This window comes from Myotis brandtii, unplaced genomic scaffold (assembly GCF_000412655.1).
Source record: "Myotis brandtii unplaced genomic scaffold, ASM41265v1 scaffold440, whole genome shotgun sequence".
NCBI lineage: Eukaryota > Metazoa > Chordata > Mammalia > Chiroptera > Vespertilionidae > Myotis > Myotis brandtii.
In genome coordinates, this window is record NW_005366834.1 from 6,153,637 (window position 1) to 6,161,750 (window position 8,114).

The 8,114-nt window shown below is 43.4% G+C and overlaps 2 long non-coding RNA genes across 2 annotated transcripts in view; both read right to left on the reverse strand.

The window, feature by feature from the left end:
• The window catches only part of LOC106727518, a 27,556-nt gene that overhangs the window by 1,584 nt on the left and 17,858 nt on the right, over positions 1 to 8,114 (reverse strand). Inside the window, exon 3 of the long non-coding RNA XR_001363743.1 lies at positions 1,381 to 1,385. This is a non-coding gene — a long non-coding RNA (uncharacterized LOC106727518). The remainder of the gene's footprint in view (positions 1 to 1,380; positions 1,386 to 8,114) is intronic.
• LOC106727519 lies at positions 6,351 to 7,723 on the reverse strand. The gene is made up of 2 exons (XR_001363744.1): positions 7,650 to 7,723; positions 6,351 to 7,516 (listed from the first exon to the last, which is right to left on the reverse strand). It is a non-coding gene; the product is annotated as an uncharacterized LOC106727519 (long non-coding RNA).

Below are 8,114 nucleotides of genomic sequence, written 5' to 3' on the forward strand. Positions count from 1 at the left end.
CGGTAAGTCATCATCCCTTGCTGCTTCCTGCTGCTTAGGAAGCTGAAACCTCCTTCTCAAACTGCAAGGCTGAGCCCCTGTGGACACCTGCAGAGAGAGGCAGAGAGAGCGCGCTGGAAAAAGTCAGGGGCCCTGAAAACCTTATGGAACATCCTGGGCCTCCAGGCTTTGTTTGTGAGGGAAACATAAATATGCCTGCCTTAAACCACTGTTTGTTTTAAATTTCTGTAACATACAGATGAAACATATCATTTGGTAACTTTTATTTATTCATATCGCCACATCAATGAATATGGAGAGTTTGGTGGATTAAAAATGGCCCACGAGGGGTACAGCTTGCTGGTTCCTCAAAATGCTAAACATAGAATTACCATGTGACCCAGCAGTTCCACTCCTGGGTATGAGAATTAAAAACAGGTACACAAGTGTTCACGGCAGCATTATTCACAATAGCCAAACAGTGGAAACAACCAAACTATCCATCAGCTGACACACGGATGAACAAGATGTGGTCTACTCATTCAATGGAATGAAGTGCTGATACATGCTATGGCACTGACGAGCATTGAAAACATTACGCTGAATCGAAGAAGTCAGCGACAAAAGGTATATATGACTCCATTTATATGAAATATACAGAATAGGCAAAATCCATAGAGGCAGAAAGCAAATTAGTGGTTGCCAGAGGCTAGTGGGAATCTCAGTAACTGCTTAATGGGTATGAAGTCTGCTGTTGGGGTGATGAAAATATTCTGGAACTAGATAGATGGTTGCACAGCGTTGTTAATGTACTAAATGCAATGAACATACTGTAAATGGAATCCTGAGACTTCCACAGTGTGGGAAAAGACATGTGGAGAGAGTGGCCAGCTGTCCCCACTGCCCCAGCCAGGCTCCTGCTGTGTGCGGAAGGCCCTGTCCTATGACCAGGCACAGCAGAGCACCGGTCTGCCCGAAGCTGCCTGAGAGAGAGCTCACTTGACATCAGCAACCATCAAGCCCAGTCAAGTCCAGTCAAGCCACAGAATTGTGAGAAATCATAAATCACCGTTGTCTGAATCCACTTCCTTTTAGGTGGCTCATACAGAGGAACAGTAACTAACATAAAGAGTGGCCGCCATGCAGTTATCACTCAACCTGCCTCCTGCCTCCAGGCATTGATGCCTTGTCCAGGCTCCTAACTCTTCTATACAACTCTGTCCTGGACATTCTTATATAAACAACTCTCTGCACTTATCTGATTTCCCCCCTAATACTCTCAGCAACAGCACACTTGCATTTAATGGAAACATTAGGGAAAGAACATTCTAAACATATTCCTAACTCATTAAAGAAGCAGAAGCAATCGTGGTGACTTCAGGCCATGTCAGCTGGGAAAACAAGGCCTTACCAGGTTGCTGAAGAGTTTGCGTAGAATCGACCCTGTGATGTATCTCATGAATCCTATCCCCAAGTTTCTCACTTGCATGCCAGCCTTAGGCTTTCTATATTGTCCTTCGGGGCTTCCCATAGGGTGTGTGGGACCCCTGTATACGAGTATATATAAATAATTTAATTAAAATATGTTACAAAATGCTTGGGCCCATGTGAGGTGATTTCTCCATGGATATTTAATAAGCCTTTGAGTATTTGTTTATTCCGATGAGTGTACATAAAGATTCCTCTTAGGGCCCAGGCACCAACTTTTCCTGTTTACGTTCAGAAGACATCTCCCATTCGTCTTGTCAAATGTGACGCGTGGCTACTTTCTGTCTCGCACCATGAAAAAGGGTAGGGAAACTTATTATTCAGTGTCATGGATCCTTAGAACCTGTTTGTATTAAAACAATACAGAAATTCATACCTCCGTAGCTAGCTTCTTAATTCCATTTACGTAAAGCTGACTGCTTTGTTGTTTATGACCCTGTGTTGTCCATCGTGGGCCTGTGACACCCTCAGAGGTTGTCACAGTGCTTTGTTAATGATAACCACAAATGCAAGTCCAACCCAGAATATGCAGGAAAATGTGAATGATAATTCATTTCTGGGTCATGTTAAATTTACCACTGAGGGTCATATGGGTACTAGGCTTATCCAAGTGATTACTTCGTAAGGTGTAGAAATGTCTAATCACTATGTGATACACCTGAAATGAATACTGCATGTCAACAGTAATTGAAAAACAAATTTTTGAAAAATTTACCATTGAGAACTTTATAGCATAACCATTGAACAACACATCTCCCAATTATATCTGCTCTTGGACTTCACGGGCTGTAAGCAAGGCATTCTGAGCATATGGTTGATTTCAATGTTGAGTGCCCCTGGCTTTCCAGCGCCACCACCAGTGGGGAGGTGGGGGTGGGGCCATGAGCGGAGTGGGAAGAGCTGTCCCATTCATGCAAGAAATGCTCATCTCTCATTTGGCTCAGATTAAGGACCCCTCACAAGACTAAAGACACCATACTGATTGGAGGCAAGAGAAGACATTGATTGGAAGGGCTGATTGACAATGCTGAGCAACTGTCTACAAGGAGAATGTGGGTGCAGTTAACCTGGGAAGATTGCCTGATGTGAGGCTCAGAGCCAGTGAAGGGAGTAGGATGACTGTTCTGTGTGCCTAGGGTGGAGCCACACAGTATAAAGACACTTGCCACCTCCCCACAGCAAAGGGTGCTATAGGCCCAGGCAGTACCACTGTTTGTCAGAACATACAGGTGAGGCCTGACACAGGAGGTTACACACATGGCTAAGTCCAACAGTCCACCATGGGGGACTATTGGTGGCAAAGAGTACTGCAGTTTGCCTCTGTCCAGGGTGAGTGAGTCACTGAGAACCCATAAGCTCCATGAGGTCCCCAATGAATGCCAGCTCTGGACTTCTGGATGACACCATGTGCATGATAGGGGGTTAGTGAGGGCCCCAAATGGGGAAAGACTGAGAGTAAAGCCCACACAGGACCTGGGGCCAGGGTGGCCTGGATGGCACTACTAGTCCTAGCCAGTCCTAGCACCAAAAGGGCCACAGACCGTTTTGAGGAACGCATTCCCAAACACAGTGGCCCACTTTCTTCAATCTGCGGGTGTCAGTCCTCCTGAGGTATTGGCAAATTGTAGGCAACAAAATCTATTTCAGAGAACAAAAGGAGACTTATTAGAGAGTGTTACAAAGTTTGCTGTATCATTGGCAGAGCTGGAGGATGGGCTTTAGGCAAAGCTTCCAGAAACAATTCTTAGAACCACAGCACAGAGCAGGCCTGATTGGTCAGAGGCTGCTTCACCTACCGACCTAGGAAACCTGCTTCTTCTGCCCCCATAGCTGGCCACAAAAACATGCTGCCTCTGCCACGGCCTGGGCCACCAACATGCAGTTTGTTTACTGAGTTAAATCTCCAGTGGGTATATCCAACTAGTAGAACTGAAGTTGCATGTTTAGAGCAAATGGAACTTGAAGGTTCTCTACTGGGTTGAAGGGATTCACCATGTGAGGACCTTCTAGCAGGTAGATAGGATCATTGGAAGATATGGGGCAGCTCTATATGACAATATCCACTCATTAAGATGACTGAATTATGATTATTCCATTAATAAATGTAGGAAAGTTGGTAGGTGTTGATGAGGAGAACAAAGAAGGTTTAGTTTGGGCATATACAGGATGAGAAGACCCTGACTAGGAAAAATCCAACGGATAGTTGAAAATATGGGGAGGGGACTTCATAGAGCGTGAGTATGGATTTGGACATCATTATGAAGAGACGGCAGTGGAAATACCGAGAATTAATGTAACACTGAGAATGTCAGAGTGGGGAAGAGAATGCATGCTTAGGAATGACCACATTTTGGAGGCTGGAGGGAGAGAGGAGCCTGAAAAAGTGGCAGAGAAACAGGTCAAAGAGGTGGGAGGACCAGACCAATGCAGTGTGAGAAAAGCTAGGTCGGAACGGCTACATAATTTTCCGGGACCCAGTGCAGAAGGGGAAAAAAGCAAGGTCCTTTGTTAAAAAATCAGCAAGAATTTTATGACGGCAAAACCAAGAACGGGGCCCCTTCTGAGCCTGTGCAGCCAACTCTGCAGGTGGCCCAACAGTGAAGTTGGCCCTGGAAACTAAGATGTTAGAGAGTTTCACAAGAGGGGTAATGTCAAGGAGGATGAAATTTGAGAACAGGCTATTGAACTTGATTATTTTGAGGTCATGGCCATCTTCAAGAGAGTGGGATGAAGGGCGAAAATCCCATTGTAAGGCATTGGAGTTGATTGTTTAGAGATGAATTGTAGACAGTGAAAAGTTAGGGGTTCGAAAAGAGATGGCTTAACAGTTCAGGGAGCAATTAGGTTAAAAAAACAGCTATTTTCAGGTCAAATACACACAATCACATATATTGGCTTGGATAACGTGAGCAGAAAGATTCAGGAAGGGGGAGAATTTGTCAGGGCACAAGGTTCAGAAGTGGTAAACATTAGCATTATCAACAGAAACAACAGAGGTGGAGAGAGGGTAACAATGGAGAGTCAGCCTCAGAGCCACTGGAAGAAAAGATGGGAGCATGAAGATATAAGGAAATGGGGAAGCAACAGTCCACTGGGGCAGAATAGACCATCTCCGAATGTTCCCAGGATTTATACCATTTATCACAATCAGCAAGACCGGACTAACCACTTTAATGGAAATGGATTAATTTATGAAAACAACTCTCGGTGTTTGTGTGGGTTCCCAATTTAGAAAGCATTCTTGTGGTTTTGAAGTGATTGGGATTTAGTCAGAATCAACTGTCCACTGAGTGCCCTAGCCCATCTCGTTTAGAAAAATGACTGCTAACAAATTAGTTTTTTTTGGGGTGTCTTATCTTTGCTTTATTTCTGTACTTTTGTACTTGTTAAGTTCTATTACAAGGTGAAGCGTTTCAAGTATCCCCCCTCCTCAATTTTGTTCTTTTTATAGAAATCTTTCACCATTGCAGTTTCACATGGAGAAAAATGTCCTTCCGGATTTTTGAATTGCAACTTAATGAGAAATAAAAGAAACACTTGTCTGCAAATGTTTAAAATTCCCTTAATGTAAAAATTCCCTTAATTTTTGTTTGTTCAAAAAGACAAACACACGTGAATTTTTAAACATCCAGGACTGTAAGTGACCCGAAAGGAAGAAATGTTGTTTAGTTAAACACGAAGAACAGTATTTTACAGTTGTGTCAGTTATTAACCTCTAATTTGTGTGAAAGAAACTTCTAGAACTTTCCCTTTCCGTAACTAGTAATTAAACCATTACTCTGATTGGAGCAATTAGAGGTGAGTGTTTTATAAAAACAAAGGTAATGGAAAAGACGCTCCACACTAAATACACCCAGATTAAGAGCTGCTAAAAAGCAACAGAATAACAGCAAAGAAAGCAATTTGAAATCACAAAGGAAGTTAAGACAACCCATTTCAACTAAAAACAAACTCTTGGGTGGAAAACAAAACAGGACCATTGTAGTACTTCACTCACATATATGCATACATAATCCTCCTTTAGAGTGGCAAAATGGTCCCACCTATATTAAGATAAAGTTTTGTCAATTGTGGATTAATTTGTGCAGCTAAATAAGAGAATGTTGTTTGAGCTTTATTGATGTTTTAATTTGAAAATATAGCACTCCATTCGCATGGTGTCTTTGAGAAATAAGTAGGGTAACTGGGAAGGAGCTTTGCCTCAGAGCATTAACATTCCTGAGCCTCTGTTACTTGTCGGAAGGCAGGGTTTAACTGTTTTAGCCCAAACAGCTTTGACCAAAGGGTTCTACAGACCCTTGAAAGGAAGCACTTAACTTTTTAAAAATGGTAACGAAAGTGGATATTCTTAGAAATCTATGGATTTAAAATGCTTCCCCATTTTTGCCCAATTTTGTCAAAGCCCTTGTAAATGTAAGAGTCCTTTTAAACACCGGATTCAACCCCAAATACATGAAAGTTGGATATCCTATTTAGAAAGCTTAAATATATATATATATATATATATATATATATATCACGACCTTTGCTGTTTATTCAGCAAATAGCCTAACTGTTCAGTTTATCTTTACACCTCTTTGAGAATGTACATTTATGAGGAAAATCTGATGAATTCTGACAACCTTAAAGCAGCAATTCTCACACTGAGAATTGCCTAGTTGGGTGCTTACTAACATTCAGATTTTTAAGCACTCAGCCCACACCTGAGATTAAGAAACAAGCTTTTTTTTTTTTTTTGAACAACAGTCCCAGGTGAGAGAAACTTTTTAATTATAATAAGTTAGTAAAATTCAACCCTTATGGATTGGATCTGGCTCATATTCTTCATATGAGTCAAGTTGGGGGGGGGGTAATTAACTATATCTTCTTAAACAACAGAAATGTGACTTTTAAAAACTTAGACTCTATTTTTAGAGCAGTTTTAGGTTTACATAAAAATGGAGGGGAATGTGTCCATCTACTCCCTCACTGCCCCTCTCCCTAGCTTCCTCTATTACTAACATGTTGTATTAGTGTGGTAAGTTGTTACAATTGATGAGCCAATATTGGAAAGTGTCTTGGCCAAGACTGCCCAATACATTACTCAGTGCCTGGGCTGCTGCTGGGATCCACGCCCCACCCACACACCCACTTGAACAAGCTGCCTGGTAATTTCTCTTGGAAGATGTTCTGTACAGATTAATAATACCATAATGACTGTAATTGTTCTGCTCCCATACTTGAACACAGGTGGCAGTAGGACTCATTTGACTAAGCACTTTGGTGCCTGGGATTGCTGTTGTTTATCCTGGCTCGATCTTCAATCTGGGACACGGTCTTTATTGGCCTAAGCGTCTCTAAACCTATGAAACAGGGCAACAGCCTAGTGCACTATCACAAATTTATACCATGACGTTTCCCACAGGGGGTGGGCTGGATAAATATTAATGCTGGAGAACTGCTCTGAGAAGGGTTATAAACATGCTTGGAGTTTCACACAAGGGTTCATTCACTCTTTGAGAAAGACAGGGGATGCAAATTTTAAAGCGCAGTTCCCTTTCTTAAGGAGCTTCCATTTTCCCAACTGAAGATGGGTAGGACAGCAATAAAAAGCCCCTTATAATATGATGTAGTTTCTTCAATAGTCTTAGAAATAAGCCACACCCATGTCTCGGTGGAGCCGGAAGCAGGGTGAGTGGCTTGGCATCTCCGGGGAGGCTTCCTCTGGAAGATGTGACTTTCTGGCTTGAGTTTTAAAGCATGAGTTGGCAAATCCCAGAGAGCGCGTTTCAAACTACTTGTGGTGAAGAACCAGTCATTTTTGTCAACGCTCTGCTAGGAACCAATAGGCGATCCCTGCTGTGCCAGGTATATGACTCACCATGCAGTCTGACAACACCCGAACTGGTGTATACTCGGTTCAAAGAGTCCAACGATCAGGCGCTTGGATGTCGTGGTATTTTAAAATTGTTACAAAAGTTTCTAAACCCCGGTTCTGCATTTCTCTACCTGTGACAGACAGGCTTCAGTGTGCAGATCTGCACAGGTCCAGGTGCCACCCTCTGAGGTCCTGTTAGAAACGCAGATGGTCAGCGCTCGCCCCACTGAACTCCAACCTGCATTTTAACCAATTTCCCAAGTGAGTCCTGTGCAGGCTAAATTTTGAGGACCTGCCATAGAGGAAACCAGGACTCCGTCCGTACCTGGTGGGTTTGATCCTTCATCCATCCGACTTTCTTATCTCTGTTTCCTTTAGGTCCCAGAACAAGGTTACGTTTTTTAAAGGTGCAATTGGCCACGCCCTCTTCCAGTTTACAAAACTGCTTCCCACCGTGCGGCTAGGAAAACCTCTGTTCGCCTGACCGCAGGAGAGAAACTCAAGACGGGAAAGCAGCTTCCAGAAATTCTGATGAGCCTCAGTTCACCGCTTTGATCTGACCCAACAGCCCGGGCCGCTCCGCGGACCGCGCTTCCTTCCCGGGGTCGCTCCTCTGCCGAGCTGCATTAATGAGATCCGTGTTGAGCGGGTTCCAGGGTCTGCTGGAGATCAAAGGCACAAAAGAATCTCTCAACCCCTCCTCCCCGGTGACTATTTGGTTTCTATCACCAGAGCGAAGAGTCAACTCCCCCGACAGCCTTTAGGTGGGGAGGCGGGGACAGGAGTGGAG